General features: G+C 41.0%; 1 long non-coding RNA gene across 2 annotated transcripts in view; it reads right to left on the reverse strand.

The window, feature by feature from the left end:
* Positions 1 to 25355, reverse strand: part of LOC111930154 (uncharacterized) — an 82309-nt gene that overhangs the window by 31981 nt on the left and 24973 nt on the right. The window contains exons 1-3 of one of the 2 annotated variants that reach the window (XR_002865052.2): positions 21470 to 21589; positions 20467 to 20548; positions 19480 to 19624 (exon numbers count right to left, since the gene is read on the reverse strand). The exons of the other annotated variant lie outside the window; for it this stretch is intronic. This is a non-coding gene — a long non-coding RNA (uncharacterized LOC111930154). Of the gene's footprint in view, positions 1 to 19479; positions 19625 to 20466; positions 20549 to 21469; positions 21590 to 25355 lie in introns of those variants that run through there. 2 annotated transcript variants of the gene reach the window in all.

Raw genomic sequence — 25355 nt, forward strand, 5'->3', positions numbered from 1 at the left:
CTTTATCTCAGCTCTCAGACCAGATTCAAAGGCAGGAAAACAGCTAGGAGCTGCTTCATTGCAGAAGTGCTGTACACCAAAGAATACACTGAGTGCTATTAGGAAGAAAGAGATCTGAAAGAGAAGATTGTGGCTTTGTTTCATTGGTAGCAGAGGCCAGTTTTCATTCAATCCGATATTTTAAAACATATAAAACAACAAGCTATCCCCCATCAGAATAATTTTTAAACAATTACGTCAACCCACTGGGTCCTTTAAATCCCATAGTAGGAAAATGTAATTTGGGAAATAACACAGCTCTAGCTGAGGATACATTTATAGCCAAGTACAGGCAATGCGAGCTTTTGCCATTTTAGTCAAAATATTGACTCTGCAGGTGCTGCTCTGCACAAAATAGGACCTGGATCTGAAATTAAAGACTGGTGCATGAGCTTTTACTTTGGCAGGGGAATCAAAGGTAGATAATGCCCTTTCTAGCTTTTAACTCTGGAGTGAGCAGGGGTCAGCTTCTGTTCAAAGAGCTTCGGGGCATTCTGCCCACAGACTCCTTTCAAACCATTCTTCTAACCTGGGACTGACAGACTGCATTGGGTCCTAGCTCCCCTCACTATCTTCAATATATCCCTCAGGCCAAAGGCAGCAATCAGAAAATAAGTCCATTGTGTTCATTCAAGCAATGACAGCACAAGAACTGGTTGTGAGGCTGGTGTGGAGGGCATATATCCATGTCACTACTCCCATTCAAAGGGATCTTGTTGGGGACTGAAAATCTGGCCCTTTATTTTCAGGTGTAATTCTCTCCTGAAATACAATATTTCCCAGTGGGAAGATTTCTTACCTAGATCAGCCCTCACACTCCTGGCAACAAACAAACAGCAATCAGCAGGGCTTCTTACCATAAGAAGGGCTTAGCTCAAGCACGGTATCTGATCATGCCCCAAACTGTGCTGGACACCTCACAGCACTGCCCCTGTGCCCTGGAGGCTTCAGCTGCTCCCCACAGCAGGTACAGCAAAGAGGCAGGAAGCAGTGGAGGGGGGATGAAACAGGAAACAAGAGGAATCCAAGAGCAACACATCAGACGGGATGCAGGCACAGCAGGGCTCGTTGTTCCTGATGAACCACAACAGAGCTCAGGTTGCCTCCTGTTTGTGGAAGATTCTGTTCTTGTGCAGAGATTTGAGCATGGCGAGTGACAACGGGAAGGTATTCTTGCCATGCTGGGTATACAGCCACCCCACTGGCTGCTGTAGCACAGAGATGTGTCCGTGTTTAAAATTAGCTACACTGGGTACAGTGTGCAATATTGATCTCACAGAGTGAAGGCTGGAATGGGAGCAAAATCCAGCTAAGGAGCTGAAGGAAATGAGCTTATGCTGGGCTCTGCGCCGCACTGAACCCATGGCAAAATGAGGCAGTTCAAATCTAGCTAGGATACATCTCTGAACATGACTTTTGTTTGAGGGCAGTGTAGACATATCCTGGCTGGGGTACACCCAGTGGACAAAGAGACTTCACCTCCTCCCACTCTCACAGACAGATTCACATGTGATTTGACAAATTTCCATCTTCCTTCCACAGCTCCTCCTGGGGTAATCCACACCACTTGTCCCACAAGGTAGAGTTCTGGCAGAAGTATGACTAAAAAATTCTTTTCTTTCCAGAGGGTTGTCTCTGGAACTGTGGAGCCTTGTGTGTTGGTTTTTGTTTGGTTGGTTTTTTTTTAATCTTAGCATGTGTTATTAGCAAACCTGTACCTCTTCCAGTTCCAGGGATGGTACAGTTATTGTTATCAGCTGGGGATCTCTCCATCACAGTCTGTTGAGGGGTATGTACATACACATACAAGGTTATTAAAGGGGATCTCACATAACACACAGGGCAGTATTATTCTTGGAGAGTTTATTGTTCAAGAAGAGTCATCACCAAGAGAAGAAATCCTTAATGCCTGGAAGCTCATAATGCCCCTCAGTTCTCCAAGCCAGGGTAGCAGGTTATTTCTTCTACCCTAAATATGTACAATGGCAAATATTCAAGTAATGTCATCATTAATCTGAGTGGACTGTGGGAAAAAATTTCTTCTGCCAACACCTAGGTACATAGTGTCAGAAAGGCTTCTACATAAAAATAGCCACGTTTCCATGAAGCAGAATTCTCAAAATTTGAATGTAAGGTGATCAACATTAGTTTCTGGCTTGAAAAATATTGACTTCAGGTTGAAAACTCAGAGGCACAATCAAGAGTAAGGGTGCAGTATTCACGACTTGCTGATGAAGAATTCACATCTGGGTACTCCCTCCTGGCTGCAGCATACACAGAAAAAGTGTTCTCTAAGACTCCCAAGCAATAAGACTACAGGCCCATTAAACCTGCAGGGGTTTGAAGGACAATGTCAAAGAATCATAAAAATTACAAGCCTTATTAATTAACATCCTGGCTATATGTCTGCCAAAGAAGGGATTATTTTCTTTGACTTCTCCAGTTTTAAAATGGATGAGGAGATCCCATTTTATTGCAAAGGAGCTCTAATTAATGTTCATTTACAGCTCTGGGGAGTTAATTCCAATTCTGAGTGGCATATACAGCATTGCAGCCATCAACCCCAAACCAGCATAAGATATCTGAGCTCAAGAGCAGCTATGTCTCTTTCTGAGAAATTCCCCTGTTTTACTCTTTGTCCTTCCTTTCTGATACTATCTATAAGAAAACAGGATTTATTTAGCAGTTCATCTGCTCCTGCTGCATAATCCTCTGCAGCACACTGCTGGCAGTTGCAGGGATAATTATGTGACCAGGAAGGTTCTGGCAGCGGGTAGCACCCAGTGGCAGGAATGAATGAATTTGAAAATATTAGCTTATTTCCATGAAGAGTCCTTTGAGGAAGACAGAGGAATGCTGAGAAATCAGTGGGAAGGGATGTCTTTCTGAAAAAACCACAGAACTTGCAGGCAGTACCCCCAAATCTCTCTACATAGCACTGCCACAGCACCTTGACCATAGGTGTTCAGTTTCCATCTCCAGACAGGGCTTGGAAGCTGGGCACTGCTAAAATATTTTCAGATATATGGAACTAGGTTTAAATATTATTAAACACAGAAGACAGCTGAATTCCTTTACAGAATGTGCTTTCAACAGGGCTCAGTGTTTTCTTAAGGGGTTTTTGTATGGTAATGTGACATTTCATGACCTACATGTAGGCAATTATCTTTGAAAGAAAAATGACCAATTTTTTTATTTTTTTCAGAAGAGCCTTTGATTAAAACCCATTTCTTGGGGAGCTGGTATGAAAGGACAGAATGTGGATACAAAGCCGATTCAAGATCTGGAGCTGGCTTGAGGAGGCCTTAGCAGGGGGCATTCAGACAACATCAGACTGGCACCAAGTGGAACCAGTGTAGTCTGTTGTGCCTGTAAATTATTTTGCAGCATTTCCCAGGTCTTCCACAACTAGATTACTGTGCTCCAACAAGTTTCCAAATTAACGACAGAAAAAAATAATTACAAGGCATGTTGGTGCTGCTTAACATCTCAGAGTTTGGACTGTTGTGCAAACAGGACATGCAGAATGAAACATAATACCTGCTTGTATTGGTTTGAGTGCAAATTCACTAATAATTCCTTTTGTTCTCAGAAAGCATTATTCCTTGCTCCCGCAGCAATGAAATCAGTGGAGTTTTTACCACAATTATACTGGGAACAGGAAGAGGTCTTGTGGATAGACGCTTAGAAACTGCAGTCTAAAACAGGCATATTATCTCTGTCCATACAGCACCTTTGCTGTGTGAGCAGAAATGTTTCTTTTACTTTTGCCCACAACCAGCACCAAAAGTTCCCCTGGTTACGGTGCATGCAGCATTTCTGTGTGCTGTGCCTGGTGTCATCACCTGCTCAGGACACAGGAGATCTCAGGTCACAAACACCTGACTGAACAAGACTTCAGGATGCCTGATAATCCACAAGCCACGAACGTACAGCCCTTATTCTCAACCATTCCTACCAAGCCCATTTGGTTTTCCACCTACATTCTTTCTGTTATAATTTGAAATTCATCTACAGTTCCTACATTCCACAGTTACACCAACAAAAGAATAAATTTAGGTCCCTTCAAACACTTCCTTTAACCATTCCTTCCTTCCATACTCTCTCTCACATATAACAGTTACACATTTATGAGTTTATGGTTGGAAGTGCTCACCACAGGGATAAATAACGAGTCAGGAAGACAGGTTGGGCACCAAACTGAAAAACCACAAATGTAAATGTCTTTAGAATTCAACATTTCAGTGTCTGTGCTGGATGTCAGTACTTTTGAAGTAATGTTTTATCCATCTGCTTCCCTTGGTGTATAGTCCAGGAGATTTGAAAAATAACAGAGGCTTTGTTTAACAGCATAAAAAATTACAATGTGGGGTTGAGGCTAGGACTATGTAAATTCAAATTGCAACCAGTCCTATGTAAATTAGAGGGAACAAAGATAAGGAAAATAAAACCTTTTTTAAAAAAAAAAAAATGAATTTTTTTTTTAAAAAGAAGTTCTTTTTCATTCAGACTGAAAATACAACCAGAGTTTGGGCAGCTTCATTCAAAAGTCTTTGTATGTAAGTAATAAATCAAGTAAATTACAGAAACTTATTAATTTCTTCTTCTTCTACATTTTGTTTCCTGGATTTTTTCTTCCTTAGGCCTGAACATAAAATATGAGCCAGAGAACAAAGAGTACCACTCCTCCTCTGTCAAGTGATCTATTCAGTTTGGTTATGGAGTAGCTTGCTTCTTCCTGTGTATCTGAAGAGCAACCAGGTTGACAGAACAAGGACTTCAGAGAGGAGCAGTAGGCTGCTTACACAATTTCCCATTACCAGAGAGCCTGTCAGGGCAGTGAAGTGTTTATTGCACTGGAAAGTAAGTTGGGTGTGGTGTTGCTTAAGCCTTTTAGCTGAATCACCTCTAGCATAAGAAATGTACTCCCTCAAAAGCTTTGGGGTTTTGGTCAGTTTTCTGAAAGAAATAAGCCATTACCTTTATACTGTTGCACATCTCCTCCAAAAACCTGTTAACCAGTTTGAACCAAATTCATTAGAGGGGATAGATTCCTCAGTGATGTTGTGCAACTAGGCAGATCGGTAGAAAAATGCAGGAATGCCCTTGCTGGGGTATGGGAAGCAAGTGGCCTCTCTTCAGACATAGAAGGATCTACAGGAGGGCCCTGTCCCAGGACAAAGTCCTCTGGGAAACCAGGTTTTATTAGTTCAGCTGCTGCTGGAAACATTTATTTGAGTTTTTAATGTCAAGTGAGAGAAAAAAAAAGCTGTTAATGATTCCTGTTATTGCAAGAAACCTATAATATAACCTTCTCTTAAACTGATCACAGCCCATTGTAAAACCACTGGTGTTTCTTTTCCCACAGCTTTATTTAAAAGGCTGTCCCAGAATGTCACTGCTCTGACTGTCAGAAGTCTTAAAATTAGAAGGAAGTTCAGTACATCTTGGCTCTACTCTAAAGCCAACATTGCCCTTCAGCTGGAAGACCTCTTCTTCTCTCCCAACTGCCTTCCCCAAACTCCACTGTGAATTTCCTCTGAGAACCTCTGCCCTCTTACCCTTGGATTACCAAGGTTAAACCAACCAAATCAAGTTAATTCCCTTTGTATTAAAAACTCTCCATTCCCATCATCATCTGTTCTGCTTTAGCTCTCATTTCCGGAACATGCTTACTCAGATGCCTATGAGCAATATCTTGTATCTGGCTGTTGGTACTTTCTTTCTTCTTTCACTTGCTTGAGAAAAGCTCTTTTAAGTAAGTTGCACTTACTTTTTATGATTGTATTGCACTGACACCTCACAGATATCCTGCATCTCCCCCCTTTTGTAATTTTCAACTCACGAACTCTGAGTGTGTCCCAAAAATTCTGGTCATTAATTCTATGCATGATCTTAATATTTTGAAATATTAAAAATCAACCTGTCCCTCAGACTCAGATTCTTAAGGTCATTTGGTTCTTTCTGCACCACATCCCAGTTGGTCATCTGATGGTACGTCCCTGTGTTGGGCCAGACATAATTTCATCAGCAGAATTTTGGTTTTGTGCCAATACTTTAAGAAAAAAACATAAATTAGATTGGTCTTAGAAAAGATCCTTCAGAAATTTCATCATTAATTTCCCTCTAAGATGGTTCTTTCACCACAATAACTTTCTATCACTATTTTAATGGAAATACAGTTCAGTTAATCAGTCTTCTCATCTTGCAGATTTTTGCATATTCAAAAATTTGTGCCCTTTTCAGACTTTCTATTTCATTCCATGATAATTTACTCCTACATGTTATCATTTACAATAATTCCAGTCTTGGACCCACATCACTTACACTGGCCAGTTTAACATTAACAGAATCCAGCACAATCTTCTTGCCAGCCACAGACGATAATTAACATTTTTCACCCACAGCTACTGATTGTGCAGTACAGGTGAAGTGGACCCCAAGGCTTGCATTCAGTGGCAGCTACTGTGGAGGAGTGTTTCCATCTGACCACTTCTTCTCCATGGTTTCATTACTGTCTTCTCTAACTTCCAGATATCTCTTCAGGGCAACTGAAGGCTGTGAGATCGTGGTGGTTTCAATCAATATTAGACAGCCTAGAATGCAGGGGCACCCACAGAATACTGGGCTTCAGATTCTCACCCCCTTTCCTGATGTCCCAGTGCACATTCTGGTAGAGAAGCTGAGCTTTCAGGTTGCATGTATGAAAAGAGAGAAGATGTTTACTGGTTAGAAGTTCAGTCAGTAGCACAGCTCTGCTCCTAAGGGGTCTGAGAAAGAATGGGTAGGGAACAGAGTACAGGCAATGTACCTGACTATCCAAGAAATCAAATGTGAACTTGAATACACATAAAGGACAGGAATTATAAAACAAATAAATAAAAGCAGGGTTACTTTCAGCCTTCTCCGGTATAATTCAGTTTGGTGGGGCCTGCTACTGATTGTTGATTCAGCTTCTTAAACACAATAGTAATTTTTGAGGCTATGATGCCTTCCATCCATAAGATCAGTTATCTTGCTGAGAAAGCAGGTGCCCTTCTCAAAATTTCCCAAGATAAGGGATAAGGGGCAGACACTTCTTTTGATAGCATTATCTTTCAACTAAACACATGCAAGCTATTAGAGAGCATCCAAAGGAGGGCCACGAGGATGGCAAAGGGCCCAGAGGGGAAGCCGTATGAGCAGCAGCTGAGGTCACCTGGTCTGTTCAGCCTGGAGAAGAGGAAACTGAGGGGACACCTCATTGCAGTCTGCAACTTCCTTGTGAGGGGAACAGGAGGGGCAAGCACCAACCTCTTCATCTCATAGCCAGGGACAAGACTAGAGGAAACACCATGAAGCTGAGTCAGGGGAAGTTTGGGCTGCATATGAGGAAAAAGTTCTTCACTAAGAGGTAGACCACTCTCAGACACATGCTGTGCTTCTCGGGGTTGTCCTGTGCAGGGCCAGGTGTTAGACTTGATGATCCTTGTGGTTCCCTTCCAGCTGAGGATATTCTATGATTCTGTGCTTCTCTCTCATTAGCTGTTTTTGGGAATTCACACAAAAAGTTAATTCATAGAAAATTGTTTTTATTACTTTTGGAGACTGGGGTTATAAGACACCTTTTTCCAAAAGCCAGTATCCACCGATTTCTCCAAAAATGCTCTTAGCATCCAGCCTCTATTTCAAACCACAGAAAGAGGATGCTATCACTAAAAATGGGGAGTTCTACATGCATTCAAGATTTAAAGATGAACATTCCAATAATCTCCCATTTGTGCCACTTTTCAATGATCCATTCATGTGTGATCACAATTAAAAGTGTGTTTTCCATAATAGAAAAACACAAAAAGATGCCCAGCTGTTGTACCAAACATAGTTCTCAAAATATAGGAAAGATTTAAAGCCTTTTTTTTTAATTTATCAATGTAACCCATTTATTTTATCCAGTTGCTTATGGCCTCCAAGCTCATTGGCCTCACACTTGTTTGTGACCACTGTTAAAGACAAGATATTGATCTATATTGTCTATTGGTCTGATCAGCTATGACCGGGTTTATATTTTTAGATTTACACTTTTAGACTCAACACTTTATTTTCAGACACAGCAGGCTCTATCCCAGTGGAGCAGGAGTAACATTAATGCTCAAATATTTTTATGTACTACATCAGCAAAAAGCGTCTTTGACATGAAAGACAGCGGACTCGCAAACCACATTTGGTCGTGTTGACAGAGTTACACTGATTGTCTGAGAAATTAACAGGCTCACAACTTAAATAAAACCCTCCAACTTATGTTCTGTAGAAAACCTGTTTAATGTTTTATGGTTTATTACCATTCTTTTGCTAAATTATTCAAAGGCATAGCTCGGCAAAGCACACGGGAAGTCCACAGTGTCAGGTCAATTAGTTGTTTAAGCATTATGTAGAATTCCAAGTGTTTCTTTGCAATTACAAAAAAAAAAGGTTTTGATTTGGAAACAAGAAGAAATGAGGCACGTTAGATATATTCCCTTTTTTAAAAATCCAGCACCCCAAGGGGATTAGTACCCCAAGTGTTACACCTCTCCCTGTCACTACAGTTCTTACAGCAATGGTATTTCTGAGGCAAAAACCTATGTTGCTTTGTGCTAGCTGAGAAATATCAGACATGTAATGGAGAATTTAATTTTTGTATGCCTTTATCATGATTAAATGAGCAAACTGACTAGCTACAGAGGCAACCACTCTATTAGGGATCGTTTAACAATCCCATCCAAAATTTGTGGGCAGTTTGCAATTTCAGAAAGGGAGAAAACAGTCATTAGCTGATGCATTCTACCCTCCTGCTACTGTGAGATTGTTCTCTATTGTACATTTCCAATTGATCCCTCCAGGCCACTAAAGTTTTTAAGTCCTAGGTATAAGAAACCATGCTTCCCTTTGAAGGCTCCTTACAGCACAGCAGAGCTCATCAGGAAAGACACCAGCCCAAGTATTACTCTTCTTAATTGAGACTCCTGTATGTCTCTTCCACTCTGGAAATAGTTCTGGAATTTTGAGGTCTTTATACATACCACTCTGGTGTGTAAACACCCTCAACATGCTTTTAATTACTCCATCAGTTTAGCTATAACTCTGGGGTTTCCAGCCTCGGGGCATTTAATGTTTCAGCATATCATGGGCAAGAAGATCTCTAATTATTCACAGTTTTCCTTAATGACTGTTGTGGTAGTCCCCTCATTTTTCTTCAGTCCTTGATTACAAGACAAAAAAGAAAAGGCATGCTCTTAGGGGAACCTGTATATTTTGCCTTTTTTAATTTGAGAGGAGTTTGACAAGCCATGCATCCTTTGGCAGACTGCTTTCTGTTTAGCACCACAGTGAAAGAAGTACACTAGTACTGGCTCCTGTAGTATCAGCTTTACAAAGTCTTGGTAAGAGAACTGAAACTCAGCTCTGCCAGACTGTTTCCACCTGCCAGTTGGTGATAAATTTATACAATAAGAGACAGCAGAAACCTCCAGGAAGAAGTCAAATTTCAATCTCTTCTGACTACCCTTGCAGAAAATGATACCCCTGATGGTTCTGATGAGGTGGATTGTGGGTTTCCTTTCTTCTTTTGCCTGGCTCTGCAGGAAATTTAAGCCCTTTCAGATAATTTAATAATAATGTTTAGTACTTTGAAGGATTATCTATTAATCTTTTTGGCACATGTAAGGGAACCAACCTTCCCAACATGCCAGTTTAGCAGCTTGACTGCTGTTAGACACCTATCTTTTACATTTCCTGTCTTACTGCCTCTGTTATGCGTGACAGCTTCTTAAGTGAAACTCTTCTAACCCACAGCAGAACATGAAACATCCCACTTGATTGCAGGAGGCAGAGGACCAACAGACACACAGCCAAGCCTTTGCCTTTGACACAGCAGAGCTGCTGCAATGTGCACCTCTGTGTGGATGGGCCCAGGCTGCAGCACCCTGCATTGCTCCAGGAACCGCCCTGTGCCAGAAACGCAGCATGCACTGCTGCCTAACACCCTCTGCAAACACTGCAGAGGATCATGTCACCAGAATTCCCTCTAATTTCCCAAAGAGGAGGACACACCTTCCACGATGCACTTTCTCACATTAACATTTTCAGCTCCTTCTGATTTCTCTACCCTATACAGAAATAGATGCCATGTTTTTAGGAGACCCATGCATTTTTCTTGACAGTGACTCACTGCAGCTGTACAGGGATACACATTTTTCCCCACAGAGTCAGAACATACTTCACACATAATTTAAAAGGAAGAGATCCTAAGGGTAAATAGGGACAGCACAAGGAGATTCATATTCTGGAAAAATAATTTGTTAGTTTAATCTTACACTTTTTCATTCTGCTTAGCTTTGCCACTCTAGGATTATTTTTTATTGAAAATTGACATCAAAACAATGACTGCATATGAACAGATCTCCTGGTGATACCATAGCAAAGCATGATGGCAGGGGAAAAAATGTTAGTTAAAGGGACCAAAACCAAACCGTAATTTTAAAATAGTCTACAAAAAAATTTGAGGGCACTGATGCAAAGGAACACAGCCTCAAATTTTCACATGGTTTTCATTTCACAAAAAAAAAATAAAAAAAATAAAAGCAATTATGGTTCTGCAAAAGCCAAACCCACAACATCCTCTCTAACACAAAGCATTTCTAGCATTTCTCAATGCCATTTAAGGGAAACTATCAGCCTAGCTTCCAGTGAACTTCATGTGGCAAGATCAGAACATTTCAGCTATTTCACTGGTTTCTCAGTCCCCTTCTCTAACTTCTGACTTTACTGTCATCACTACCATTGAGAGGTTCACACAAATTAAAAAGCAATGGCATTTTTGTGTCATAAAGACAAAATAACTGTAGAGGTTAAAAAGAGTAAGGATCATATTTTAAGTGTTACCAAACTAGAAGAGGAAAAGATTAGTGAGAGCAGGTACCTTTTAGTTATAATCTCTTGATCAGCTGGTTCGTTATTCTAGCATCAGGTGAATGTGTTCAGATAGAATTGTACAACCAATTGGTCTTGCAGCGGGAAACTGCAGATCACTTTGCTTCCATACAATAGAAAAAAAACCAACCCTAATTGTTGGGGAAGATGAAACAGGGAAACCTTATGAATATGATTGTTTAGCAAAAGATTCTGAAAATATGAAGCCTAGGATTGAAGTAGAATTGAAAACTAGCTTTGAGCAATAGGATACTGAGTGCTAGTTACTATATAACCAAAGAACAATAGCCTAGCCAGCTGAAGGAGAATCCCTGTTGATTGAACAATACCCTTCTGCTGACAGTGAATCCAAAGGTCAAGCAGCAAGAATTTGAAAAGTAGCTTTTAGAGTTTAAAATGTAACACTGTATGGTAATGTAGTAGTTCTTATAGGCTATATGTAAATTCTATAGAATGTGTGTCATGTACTGGTTGGTTACTGGGAATTAGACTATTCACTATAGAATAAGATATATTGTATTTTAACAAGAGCTTCGCTCTCTTAATCTCTTTACTTCTCTTACTCTTACTCTTACTCTCTTACTTAACTTCTTGCACTCTCTTACCCGCTCTTCTCTTAGCCTCTCTTAACCCACCCTCCCTTACTTACTACTCTTATTCCCTGCTCTTACCTGCTTGTCTCTTACTCTCTCCTACCTTCTTCCCCCATGCTCCCCGACTCCTCTCTCCACTCTCTCTCTCCCTCTCTGACCACGTTTACGCTGGGGCTGGCAGCGTAAATGGATCCCTTCCTCCCTCCACCTAAATAATAAACTGCTTGTACCCAAACAGCCTGACCCTGGAGAAGTCTCTCACTGCGGACGTGTTTTGTACATCTATACCTAATGAGCAGGCAGCAGCCCTTTCAGTTTCATACAAGATGTGTATGTGGGGAAATATCACACAGATTACACCTTGGTAGCCTCCCTGCCAGCATGCCCCATCAGGACTGGCATCACCAGTATGTCACTGGCAAAGCACTCCGCAGATTCTTTCACTCAAGTTTCTTATTCTATAAATTCCTCCTGGAGCACTTGCCATCGTATTGTCTGTATGACCAAAATGCTATATACATACGTACATCTGTTAAGGACTTTCTCTGACAGGTCGCCTAAGCAGTTTTTTTTTAGCTCCAGGCTACTCCTAGTTGTTCTTCCAAGTTCAGGGACTGTGGGCAGCTCACTTGCATCTGTTATTACGCCTTATCCTGCACATGTCACGTTAAGCATACATGGCAGTTTAGAAAAAAATAATGCAATCCTTTCTCCAGAGTTACAAAATACATGTGAAATTATCATTCAGGGATAAATCCATATATTACAAAGAAAGTGAAGGGAGTAGTGGAGCCTCTGCCTTTGGAGAAAGATTTCAATTTAAGGAACAATTGAAAGGGAGATCACATTTTATATATGCACATGATAATACATAAATATATAAAATACAATATTGTGCAATGTATACAGAGATATTTATCAAAGATGTTGGGAGCCTGGAGGTGGAGAGGAATCCCAGCAAAGAGTTCTGTGTGGGAGAGACACAAAAGGAGCAGTTGAGAGACAATATTGGCAAAAACAGCATGTGAATTTGTGGGCAGAAAGTTGTGTGGGCAGAGTTGTTTACAGCCTTGAAAGCAAGGATGGGAAATATGAATTTAATGTGGATTTTCTATAAAATACTTTGAGATTTTTTTACTTGATTAGCAATTCTAGACTGCTCTACCTTCTAATCTAGGCTGCTTCTTCTAAGTACCTCCTAAGTCCTTTAGCTTGTAAAAGTCAGGGCAAGGGACTCATCCAGTACTGTGATGGGAAGCTTAAATGCCCAATATATGCAAAACTCCATCAGCAGAGATTTCCCAAAAATGTGTGTCAGTCCACGTGGTCTCTGGTTTGCTCAAATTGCTATTTTCTTGCAGAAATGTCTGGATATTTTTGGTTTTAGTCATGCAACAGTCAGGTGTTAGAAGGATGCATGACAGCTAGTCTTCCACCCTTAAGAAACATATTTCATGTATTTCGGCAAATAATGACACCATTTTTGTCAAAATGGATAAAAGACATGCTGCTGACACATGGATATGAGAAAATGTCAGGGAAAGAAACGATCTCACTCCTGTTGCTGGATTCACCTAATGGACAGTAAATACATTGCAAAATTATACTGTGTATTTTCAGTGCATTAATTCCCTGCATCAGAAGGGTGCCAGGGGCAATCTTTCCACTGTACATGCTGCCTTTGAGGCATGCAGTCTTTGAGACATCAGGCAGGTTCAAAATCTCACAGATAGACTTTTGTCCTAATTGAGAACAAGGGCAGTGTATTAATCTGTGTCTCTCAGATATCTTGGTAAGTATCATGCTTCTCTAAACTTTTCTATCCTGAAACTTGGAATTGATGGCAAGTGTTACTCTTACATCCTTGGGATCTGCTGACAGCTGCAGTTTATTTTGGGTGGGACCACAATGATGGGTAGAAAAGGAAACCACAAAAATGCTTTATGTGTCAGAGGTCTCCACAATCAGTATAAGCCTGGCTTGATAAATCTTCTCCAAAACCCTTGACCTAGGCTGGCAGGCAGAATATGTCCAAGGTGAGACAATATAGTATTACAGTAATTCCCTGTTCCTACAGGGATACAGGGAGCTTAGTGTGGGGGACAGCAGCCCCAAAACAGAGTTTATTTACATCTATGGAAGTGTGCCGTTTAACCCCAGCCAGGAACCATTCCCCACACTGCCACTTGTTCACACACACCCACCTCAGTGGGATGGGAGACAGAATCACAGCAGAAGTGAGAAAACTGGTAGGTTGAGATAAAGACAGTTCAATAGGTAAAGCAAGAGCTGTGCACACAAGCAAAGTCAAATAAGGAATTCATTCAATGCTTCCCATCCAGCCAGGTGTTCAGCCATCTCCAGCAAAGCAGGGCTCCAGCACACATAAAGATGGATATAACAGTTACTCAGGAGGACAAAATGCCATGGCTCCAAGCATCCCTGGCTTTCTTCCTCTTCACCCACTTTCATGTGCTGAGCACGTTGCCATACGGTGTGGGATATCCCTTGGGTCAGCTGGGCTCAGCTGTCCTGGCTGTGTTCCCTCCCATCTAACTCATGCACCCCTGCCCTCCTCACTGGGGCAAGGAGCAGGAAAGGCCTTGGCTCTGTGTGAGCGCTGCTCAGCAGTAATGAAGCCACCCCTGCTATCAACCCTGTGTTTAGCACAAATACAAACACAGTCCCATACCAGCTACTGGGAAGAAAATTAACTCTATCCCAACCTAAACCAGCACAGAAGATAAAGTCTTCCTGTGCCCACACAGAGCAAGCTCATTGCAATCAACAATACAGGAATAAAATAATTGAGATTGCAGGCTTCTAGTCACAGCAGGAAGTACAGGAGGCTAAATTTGCCCCCCTCAGAGAACCTCACCTGTCATTTCATGTAAGTAGTTTCAGAAGCAAGAAAGCAATTCACTCTCCACAGTGCTCACACACTTTGCATTTTCTGAAATAATTCTAAAAATTGGACTAAATTGTCATATGTGTAAGACATGAATGTTCATCAGCGTAGGCTTAAATGAGGTCATAATCTACTTGTTTGTCATCTTTGGAGGGACATTTTGTGCCCAAGCAGTGCAATAGTGGAGACACACTAATTTTTACAGCCAATAGCACAGAAGGGACAATTTTAGCTACCAGCTTGTCCAGTCACCTTTGATTTCCCCTTCTCCCCCACAAATAACTAAATATGTGCCTGCAGCTCGATTAAAAGGAAAGCTGAAACCCAAAGACAAATGTAGACTTATACTACACATACAGACAGAAGATGCCTTAAGTGTTTCATTGCTGGAACAGATAGTGAAATTACTAGCCTCTACCAATGGGCATCAATACAAAGCTCCCACATCCTTGGCTAAAAGCCAGCCTTCCCACAGCATGGATATCTACAGCACATGGAACACAATCCAGACACAACCCATTCACGTGACCAGCACGCACATCCATGTCCTTATGAGGCTGTGCCAAGTGGGTGCACATCTCCATAAGGTGGGGTAAGGAGTCCCCAGGAAAGAAATATTAGGGATGAAGTTACAAGCAAAGTAAATTGTGCTGACAGGCGGGATCTGTGTTGTAAATCATCAACTGCCTGGTTTTTGCCAACACAGTGCTAAGCATGTTTTTTGCTTGTCTGCACCAATCAGCTGCACAGACCTGGCAAACAAACCTTCCACTCAGTCAGGAAACATTTTTTTTCACTTTGTACCATAACACTACCGCATTTCCCTCTCAGTAGGAAAGCAGCAGAAAACAGATGACAATTATTTTTTTTACAGAAACTCATTTAATAAGAAGTAACTACCTCTCCTAAACTCACATTATTTGGAACTACTCTCTCACTGAGCCTCATTTTATTCACAGACTTGCAATAACCCAATCAAGTCCAAAATCTCTACCCACTCTTGCCCATTCAGAGAACTTCTTTCTTTGCAGAACTTATTATAGCACACTTCTATTTTCTTCATAGCTGGGGAGAGGTGCTTGCAACACTGAATTAACAGAGCTCATTTAACACTGACCCAGTGCACTCAGCAGCAGCTGAGAAGGGGACCTGTTTCAGCCAGACCAGCTCGCCTGCTACAAGAGCTGCAGGAGCAAGGACACTATTTTGGTCACTTGTCTCATGGCTAGCAATGATAAGTAATGTTCTCAGAATTTCTGAAGCAAAAATCCTTGTTCCCAGAAGTAACCTGCAAATACTCCTGCAAAGGCAGGAGTGTGGCCGGGCGTGTCTGGTCTCAGGCTTTCCTCAGAGACAGGTGCTCCAGGAACATTGCAGAGAGGGGTGAAACAGCAGTAAAATTATGTCTGCTTTAATTATGTCCATCCCTCTCTTTGTCTGTGATCTTTGCAGAGGAAAAGATTTCAGATCTGCTGGGAAGGGCAGGGGTCAGGAGGGTACATGAGGCAGGGAGCTGCATGGAGGGTCCAGGAGGTGACTTCTCCCCTCCTGCCATCCCAGCCTCCTGAGAGAAGGGGCACAGTGTGCACACACCAACTTCACCAGATGCATCCATGAACAAGACAGAGCTCTTGCTATTTCTGTGGGGATCTTGCCTTGCTCCAGCCCTGCCCCACCTCCCTGCTCCCCATTTGTCTGAGGAGAATTTCCTGAGAAAGTAGTAAGAGAAGGGGAGCAGAAACTGCCATGTTGTTCGCGGGAGTGCTTCCCTCTCTCTCCTACAGTAAAAGGGAGTTGGTTCTTCTGTCTCATTCCTCTTCATTCATGCCTCTTCCTTCCCTCACAATGCCACACCACCAAGAGGGAGCATCTTCACTCCCCTCCCTCACTCCCACCCCAGCCAGCCCTACAGATGAGCCTGAGGAGGATGAATCCCCACCACAGTGGTAGCAAGTAAGCGGAACAGGGCACACCAGGTGCACCATGGACATTAAGCAGACAATGGGGAGAGGAGAGGCTAAAATGGTTTGAGTTGTCAGCACATTGTGAATCACTGTGCCAAGTGAGATAAGAGAATGTGGGATCAGCACAGCAGAAGCTTGTCACCCTGAGAATCAGGCCTTCAATATTGTCTTTTACAAGTTCTAGCCACTTTCCCAGGAAAGTAACTATAAACATAGGTGTTTATACATTCCATTAAAGATATGCCTTTTGATGGACGTCTCTCACGGCCAGTGCAGTTGGGAAGGTGTTAACCTGACTATCCAACCCCTGGTCGTGGTCAGAAACCTATAAATACTGAAAGAACAAATAAACTATTCTCTTTCACCACACCTCGAGCTGTGTCCGTGTGACTCATTTTGTGTCCAACAGTGACAGAAGCTCAACAAATTTGGAGAGCTGTGAGGAAGATAAAAGGTCACTGTGAGGAAGTGCCATAAACAGATTGGCATGGCTTGGTCTCATATGAGTACATAGCAAGGGTTTGTACTATGTTAGCTGTGGTACTCTTATGTGAGTAGCACCCTGCCACCCTCATCTCTCACCACCACCGCTCTGGACTGAGCTGTTCCAGTGAAAATATACACATTAGTAACTCTTTACCAGTATTTGATATTTACTGTTGGAGGATTTTTAACTATGTATTTTCCAAGCATGGGGAATCCTGTTTTCAGGCTCTGAGCAACACAGTGGCCTTCATTTGTGAGGGGATTCTCTCTCACAGCCAGGCTTAGCTGTGTCACGTCAGATGGGTATCCTTTGCAGACTCAGGAAGCTCCAAATGACCTTTTAACTTTTTTTTATAGGGTGCATAGGTACCCTCCTCTAATTGCTGATTTTATTATTTTTTGCAGACTACAAGTCAGATGGGAGTGTTGACCTGCTGGAGGGCAGGAAGGTTCTGCAGAGGGATCTGGAGAAGCTGGGCCAAGGCCAATTGCATGAGGTTCAACAAAGTGAATATCCCCTGCCCTTGCATCACAACAAACATGTGCAGTGCTACAGGCTGGGGGAAGAGTGGCTGGAAAGCTGCCCAGCAGAAAAGGACCTGGGGGTGCTGGTCAACAGCAGCTAAACATGATCCAGCAGTGAGCAAGTGGCCAAGAAGACCAGGAGGAATAATGGCAGCAGGACCAGGGCAGTGATTGTCCCCCTGTACTCAGCACTAGTGAGGCCACACCTCAAATCCTATGTTCAGTTTTGGGGTCCTCACTACAAGAAGGACATTGAGGTGCTGGAGCAGGTCCAGAGAAGGACAATGGAGGTCTGGAACAAAATCCTTCTGAGGACTGGCTGAGGGAGCTCGGGTTCTTTAGCCTGGAGAAAAGGAGGCTCTGAAGGGACCTCACTGCTCTCTCCAACCTGAAAGGAGGTTTTAGCCAGGTTGGGATTGGTGTCTTATCTCAGACAACCAGCAACAGAACAAGAGGAAATGGCCTCAAGTTTTGCCAAGGGAGGTTCAGGGAAAAGAGAAAAGATTCCTCACTTTAGAGGTTAGAGCGTTTAGAGGTTTAGAGCAGTTAAGCATTGGAACACGCTCCCCAGGGAAGCAGTGGAATCACCATCCCTAGAAGTGTTCAAAAAATGAGTGAATGTGGCACTTTGAGATATGGACTAGTGGGCATGGTGGTGTTCATTCAAAGATTGGACTTGAGATTCTTGGAGGTCTTTTCCAAGCTCAGTGATTCTATGAGTCTAGATTTTAACATCTCATGATATTTTATTTACAGATTAACCGTTCTTTGTTAAACATGGGAAAGAAAAGTACCTGCATCACTCAAGCAGTTTTCAAAGCAGTTTGCATTCACTACATGTAACACAGAGTAGTCTTTTCCTCATCCCATGGTGCCTGTCATCTGTGTGTCTCTCTGGAGAAGACAGGCAATGATTTACTAACACCTGTGCAATTGCAACGTCAAAATCCAGCTCCTGAAATACAAAGCTTAGCTCTGTGATATATGGCAAGACATCCAAAAATACATACATCACCACAACAAAATCTGCCTGGGACCAGTCCTTTATCAACCCAGGTATCAGGGTCCTTCATTAATGCAAACTACTACTGGCTGCTGAAGATTTTAATACCAATGTGTCTCCACTGTACAATGTTAACTAGCTATGAACTTCTTTATGTTCACAGGTATATCCTGAATTTTTATTTTTTTTGAGGGGGGAGCTCAGGAGAAATAGAAAAAAATTCTTCAGTTAAATAAAACAAGAAACTGAATCAGCTGTAAAAGATTCACACTTACTGATTTGTGGGCAGAAGAACTGTAATTTATTAACATGATATTTGACATCCTGAAAATTCATTTAAGTTGAAACGGCCCACAACATAACTGAAAGTTAAGCAACATAAAATCTATTTATTGGAACAAGTTCTTGGTCAGTCTGGCAATGTTATGAAAGGGTGATAAGATGATTCATGCATCCCACTACAAAATTCCTTAAATTTCTGTAGGAGTAACAGCCAAGGCATTAACTGATTCTGTTAAACTTCTTTCCTACTCTGCCTGTTCCTCCGAGCAATACCTGTAGGGACTTAAGATTCATAGTCAACATTTTTCAGTAATGTCCTTGAAATGAAAAATGATCTTTGGCAGGCATGCAAAAAGACAAACACAAGCCATTGGCACTTATAGCTTTTCATATCGCTACGCAGTTATATAGTAAGCATTTTCACTGCTGTTCCTACAATCTGTTCCAAGAATCTCAGGAATTTGCAAAGTGGGTTGTTGGGTTTTTCCTACAGTCAGGAATCTGAGGAATCAATTCTTATTCCCTGGGCACCTAATAATCCTTGACATTCTCAATTAACAACAGGAACAATAGCTGACATTACAATATTTATGATGATCCGAGATTTTTTTCCAACTCCTTCCCTAAGCTGTTTCTTTGCCTTTTAACCCATCTCCCGTCAATTACTACATAAGGTGGGACTCTGGTATCATCTACATGTTAAAATATGGTGGAGGTATTAAGGATAATTACCTTTCTATGTGTTTTGTGCTAGGCAGGTGAAACCCAAGGGAGAGGCAGGAGAACTGAACCGTTGTGCATTCTGTTTGTCAGCAAATGGCTCAAAGTCAGCCAGCCCCTGAACAGACACAGACCTTGGGGACATCTAGGCTTGTTGCTGGGAGAAGAGATAGATAGCATTTAGGGGTACAAATCATACAGATCTGTGAGAAATTAGACTTACCCTACTTATTCTGTACCTCTTGGAAAAACTCATCCTAACTCTGTGTTTTAGTAAAGGTTTGGCGTATTTGCCAGATAAGATTTTTGCCTCTTCTTTTTTTTCATTTTTATGTTCACATTTAGTATTTGGAAGCCTCTTGCAAAGGAAAATCTTCCTTCATCTTGCAGATCTACATAGTAGTAAATCTGAATTTTATATTGTCATGTCTAGTTTTCTTTCAGTGGCATTTCTCTCAGCTTTCTCATTATTATTAGGTTACCTCTACAAGGAAAGCCTGTGCTGGAACTGGCAGATTTTACTGCATGTCTAAAAGTCTGCCTAAGAGTTGTTATTCACTGTCAGTCCTCAGAACTTTCCAGTTTTCCTGCATTGCAAACTTTGATTTTTATCTCAGAAGTCAGCATTCAGTAGCTTTGACAACTTCATGACTTTTGAATACAATTTAATTAACCATACTTTTCTTTGTCATACTCAAAATAAAGCTCCTCCTCCTCCCACTAGCTCGCACACCCCAACCTCCCCAAATTTTGCTTTGATTTGTGCAGGTATTCATTACTATAGATCAGTTCTTTGTTTATTCTCTTCAGAAGCAATTATGTGTATCATATTGAATTGCCCTGTATCTTATCTAAATGTTCCTTCCAAGTGGAACGAAATACTGCTTCTCATTTGGTTACATTTTTCTTCTCCTGGATGGTTACTTTATATGACAGCAGATACTTCTTTCTCTGAGCTACTGGGATAATCACTCACTCTTCTATTAGTAAAATGCCCACCTTAAATTCTTTCCTAAAGTGCTGACATTGTGCTCCAAATCTCTGCTTTCTTCCAACCATCCTTGCACAATTCCAGCTTATGCTAAAAAAAAAACCAAACTGTGTAAGTTCCAGTGTAAAATTCTGTTAATTTTGAAATTATAAAAGGAGCATGCTTCACTACATAAGTTTCATACCCATCGATATTTCTTTCATGTAGTATTGATCTGTTTATCACCCTACACAAGAAATCCATATTTCCTCCCTTATTTATATTCTACAGAAAATTCTTGTCCCTGTAGCTTCAGGATCAGATGTACAATTTTAGATGCTAGTAAACAGAAAAGTTTCTACAATGTGAGCAAATCTGGAACTCTTGCTGGCTTGATAGATTCACTTCAAACACCCTTACTGGAACCAGTTCTAACTAATCCATTTTTAAATTTGAGGTATTTTCTGCCACAGCAAAGGAGATCTCAGGGAATATACAAGTAACTGTTTTTGAGGACACTCAGGTCTGTATTTCTGCCTGTGCTGAAAATTAACCTGTCAGCAGCAGATCCTTTGCATTTGCTGTTTGCCTGTGTTAAGTAAATCTTACATTTGATTCTCAATATCAACAAAGCTCCTAGTCCAGTATGTGATGACTCTGTTCTATGAAAGGAAATGAAGAATTAATTTATGAAATGTGCTTTTGAAAATATAGTTCATAAGATGGGTCAGGTAAGTCATCTCACCCTTCCAGTAGCCTATGGGAGGGCAAACACATATTCTTAGCAGGAAAAAAAAAATGTGAAGGAAGAGTTGTTCAGCACTTCCATCACTGGTTTAAACGCCTAAGTGAGATTGTTACTTTTTCTAAGATCACATAAAGCCCTGTACAGTCAAACCTGTTTAAATATTTCTGTTGTGAGAGGATTTTTTATTTTCACAAGCAGAAGTTTTTGAGTACCAGGGAGTTTAATTGCTGACTAACTACACAGATTCTTTTAAGCTACTTTGGCTCTCTGGATTCCTTGGGCACCTGAGTGACTATCCTTGAACGGAGGTGATTCAAAACAGCTTCTGTGGTGCTCTCCTTGTGCCGGGAAGCAACTCAGTAACAAAGATGTCAAGGCTAGCTGCAGGACAGGCAGGGCAGAAAGTGAGAAGATGTACAAAATTAACAGAGAAATTAAAGATTTCTTTTATCAGCAGTGCTCCATTATTTTTCCTTCACAGCAAGCAAAGATGAGTTGGCAGATCTAAGTGAAGAGATGCTGCTCCAGGCAACCCCTGATACAGTCAGCCCTAGATCTATATCTGTAACACCAGTCTCTGTCCCACCTTTTTCTTAAGATCAGAAATGTATTACAACATTTAATGAGCCATTTGTAACAGCTGAAAACACACAGGTGTTATTGCCCCTTGGTTAACCTGTCTGGATAAACCCCTACTAAACAGCCAAGTTGACACCCAAGGTTTAACATCTGCAAACCAGATTAAAAGTATAATTAATACCAACATGGATTAAGGCAGAGATTATTCTGAAAGAGGTACAGGCTTGTACTCAGTAGCATCTAAAGAAACAGAAACTTCTTATGTACAGACTCAATCTCATTATTCAGACACATACAAGAAATCAATGAGACTTTTATAATATCTTTCACTTTACCTTTGCTGTTTTCTTTTCTTTGGGTACATTAAAAAAATAGCTACAGGCAGCTGGCTGCACTATTTGATGATAATTTAAACCTCAATTTTCTGGTAGAACACCGATTCTTTGGTTCTGTAAAATCCAAAATATTTGGAGCAGTCTTTGAGAACTAACTCTTACTCTGTAATTCCATGGAGAATCTAATGTGAATATCATTTTCTGCTGTGCTTGCAGCCTATTCAAAGTTATCTTATTCTAATGCAAAAAAGTCTTAAGCAGAACTGAAACTTACTGGTCTGTTTTCAGTATGCATGCCCCAAAACGAGTGATAAGCCAAAAACTGTTAATGATGAGATATAATTTTCATTCTTTCAATATTAGTTGGCAACTTTAACATTTTATTATGATCTTTTATTGTGATGTCATCCTCTCAAAATAAAATAATAGCTTAATTAAGGAAGAAAATGTTTCCATAAATATTTGCAGAAAAAATTAAATGGCCCCATATTTCTGAGTGAGCATGAAGAAGAAAAAAATGTACACAATGAGGTTGATCAGTACCATTTTGTTAAATTGCTACATGGTGGAGGAAAAGGAAAGGGGATGGCGTCCACTGTAATGCATGCATTTATATCAGACCTCTTGTATAAATAATGCTTGTAAAAGAATTTGTTGAACCAGATCCTTGTAGAGCTGGGGCTTAAGTCCTTGGTGGAAGTAAATAAACTCATTTGATGTGAGAGGAGTGTTTGACAAGTACGGAAAAATTAAAAGGGCTTTTTGAGTAATCAGGGTTTCAGTAATCAGCTTACAGGAAACAAATGTCAACTTGCTAGAGGTCACTTCACCTTCATACGACAGGCATACATCGTGGAGGTGTCACAGCCTAAGCTGTGCACAGTGACTGCTGTAGAGGAACAGAGGGTTCTTTCCATTAACCACAACTCCAAGAGTAATCCAATTGACAATGCAGAGCTTTGCAGCAGATAGCAAACAGAGGTGGTTTTCATCTAACAAGGTATCCAAAGGTTTTGTGAGAGATCAGTTAGAGCTTGGAATTGGGAATAAAACATAAATGAAAGTAAACCTCCACATCATTAACATAACAGAACTGGTGATTAATTTATCATTACAGAATTGGTGATGAGTTCTCCAGAAGTCCAGTGTAGGAGTTTTGTTGATGCCCCTCCTTGTTTCACCAAATATTGAAAACTCTTTTATCTCATGGTCACTGTACCTCAGACAGGTCCCAACCACCACATCTGCCAGCCCTTCCCTGCTTGGGAACAGGAGGTCTGTATGATATCACATGGACTTCCCATTTCCTCCAAAGGGCAGAGAAGCATCTGGGAGATTCCTGCCTCATCAAATCAAAACAGCATCTACAAATTTTGAAATAAGTACTGAAGTCTTCTGAATGGTCCCTGCCACCTTGGTGTTGAGAATGTGTCCAATGCCTTCTGAGTTCCCAGGCAAGATAGCAGCATAAGGAAATTTTGACCGAGTATCTCCCAGTTCTCTAAAATTATTCTGGATTCTCCTACTTGAATCTCAGATTGGTGCACTCAGTTTCACTGAATATGCCTGCCCAGATCTCCCCCAGATTCTCTTTGGCCCTTGGGATGTGAAATCACCACATCAGTCTTACTCAGCTTTTGCACTGATCTGGAGCGACCACCTGTAGGAGCATGAAATAGGTTTGTTCTCCAAGATCTGTTAAGCTTCTGGCCTCTGCCAGAGACTGATATATGACTTATTAATACCAACTTTGATGATGAATTTCAATTTAGAATTTGGGCAGTGACTTCTCTGACTACTGGGGCGTGAACATTTAACAGAAATTCACCTGTCCTTTCTATCTTGCATTTTCCTGTCAATATGCTTTCTCTGGCCCACTCAGAGAAAGTGAACTGATTTGCCATAGCCTGTAATTATTGGAGGAAGAGCAGGAAGCATTTTGAAACCTCAGAAAGTTACAGTAATAATTTAAATCATCAACAGGTTCAGCTATGCCCCAACATATGCAGCTGAAAACACAGAAACTTTCTGTGACGTGCCATCATTATCCTCCTCTGATGGTGGTATAAAATTGTGCACAATGGCAAGAAAAGCAAAGAGCCCAAACCAACTGACTGCTGTGATAAGAGAGAAAATCCTGAAGTGAGCAGGACTGCAGTGGGATTGTGACATTTTAATGATAGTTTAGAAATACAAAAATGTCTGAAGTGGAGATAGTCAGTCATCTATTCATTCTCTTTCTGTGTGAATATCAGTCACCTGACGGAAGCATAAGGTAAAATTTATCCTCTAGACTTTCAGTTTTGTAGAAAGAGATTTAAGAAATTATTTTAAACCAAATACTTTTGTCTGAAAATAATGTAGTGTGTTTTAGTTTTGCTTCTACAAAGTTCTGTGTATAATCAGTTATAGCAACACTTTGCACTTGGCCCTGCTTTCTTCTTATTTTTCCTCTATGCTCACAGTACCTGAACTATACTTAATGACTGATAAACCCCCAAAATAATCTCTTCCTAAGTTTTTTAGGATTTTTCCAGTAAATCTCACAATGAAAGGCTAGAAATGCTGCCAGTCTGACATAAAACCATTATAATAGGCTGTTCAATACAAAATTATAGCTATCAGGCTAAATTAGTAACTATTGTTTTGCAACTGAAAGTGATGGCACTATGAAGGTAGATTAAGGTGGGGAGAGAGAGGGAGTGCTTGAGTATAGGTGAGGAAGGTTTAAGATGGAGAGAGAGATCACAGCTGTACTAAGGAAGTAAGTTCTGTTAAAAATGTGATGTTTCAGACAGTGCAGCCTCTAGGCTGCCTTCAGGACTCATTAAAAACAGTTTCCATCACTTCCACTAGGGCTTTGGGAAGCTAAGAACTTTGAAAAGCTTTTTAAAAATATATCTTATATCCAGGCGAAATGTAGTTTTGAGAAAGCAGTGGAAGAAGTGTAGAGGAAAGAGTATTCCACCAGAGTGTCAAAGAAGGAAATTAAATATGTATGTTTGGGTTTTGGGGAGATCTGTAGCATAAAAGGCCTATTTGTGGAACACTGTATTTGCCTTACATCCAATCACACCACAAGAGTTCTTGGTTTAGTTCAGGAAACAAAAAGTTTTGAAATAGCTGTTTGCTTGATATAGTTGAATAAAATAGTAAAACTGAGATAACAGTATCCAGTCTGTCATTATTAGAAGGCATCAGACAACTGGCACTAAGCCTGCAAATAGTGAGCATCTGGTCAGGCCAAAGTGGGCTG

The sequence above is a fragment of the Cyanistes caeruleus genome, chromosome 6 (genome assembly GCF_971803275.1).
Source record: "Cyanistes caeruleus chromosome 6, bCyaCae1.hap1.1, whole genome shotgun sequence".
NCBI lineage: Eukaryota > Metazoa > Chordata > Aves > Passeriformes > Paridae > Cyanistes > Cyanistes caeruleus.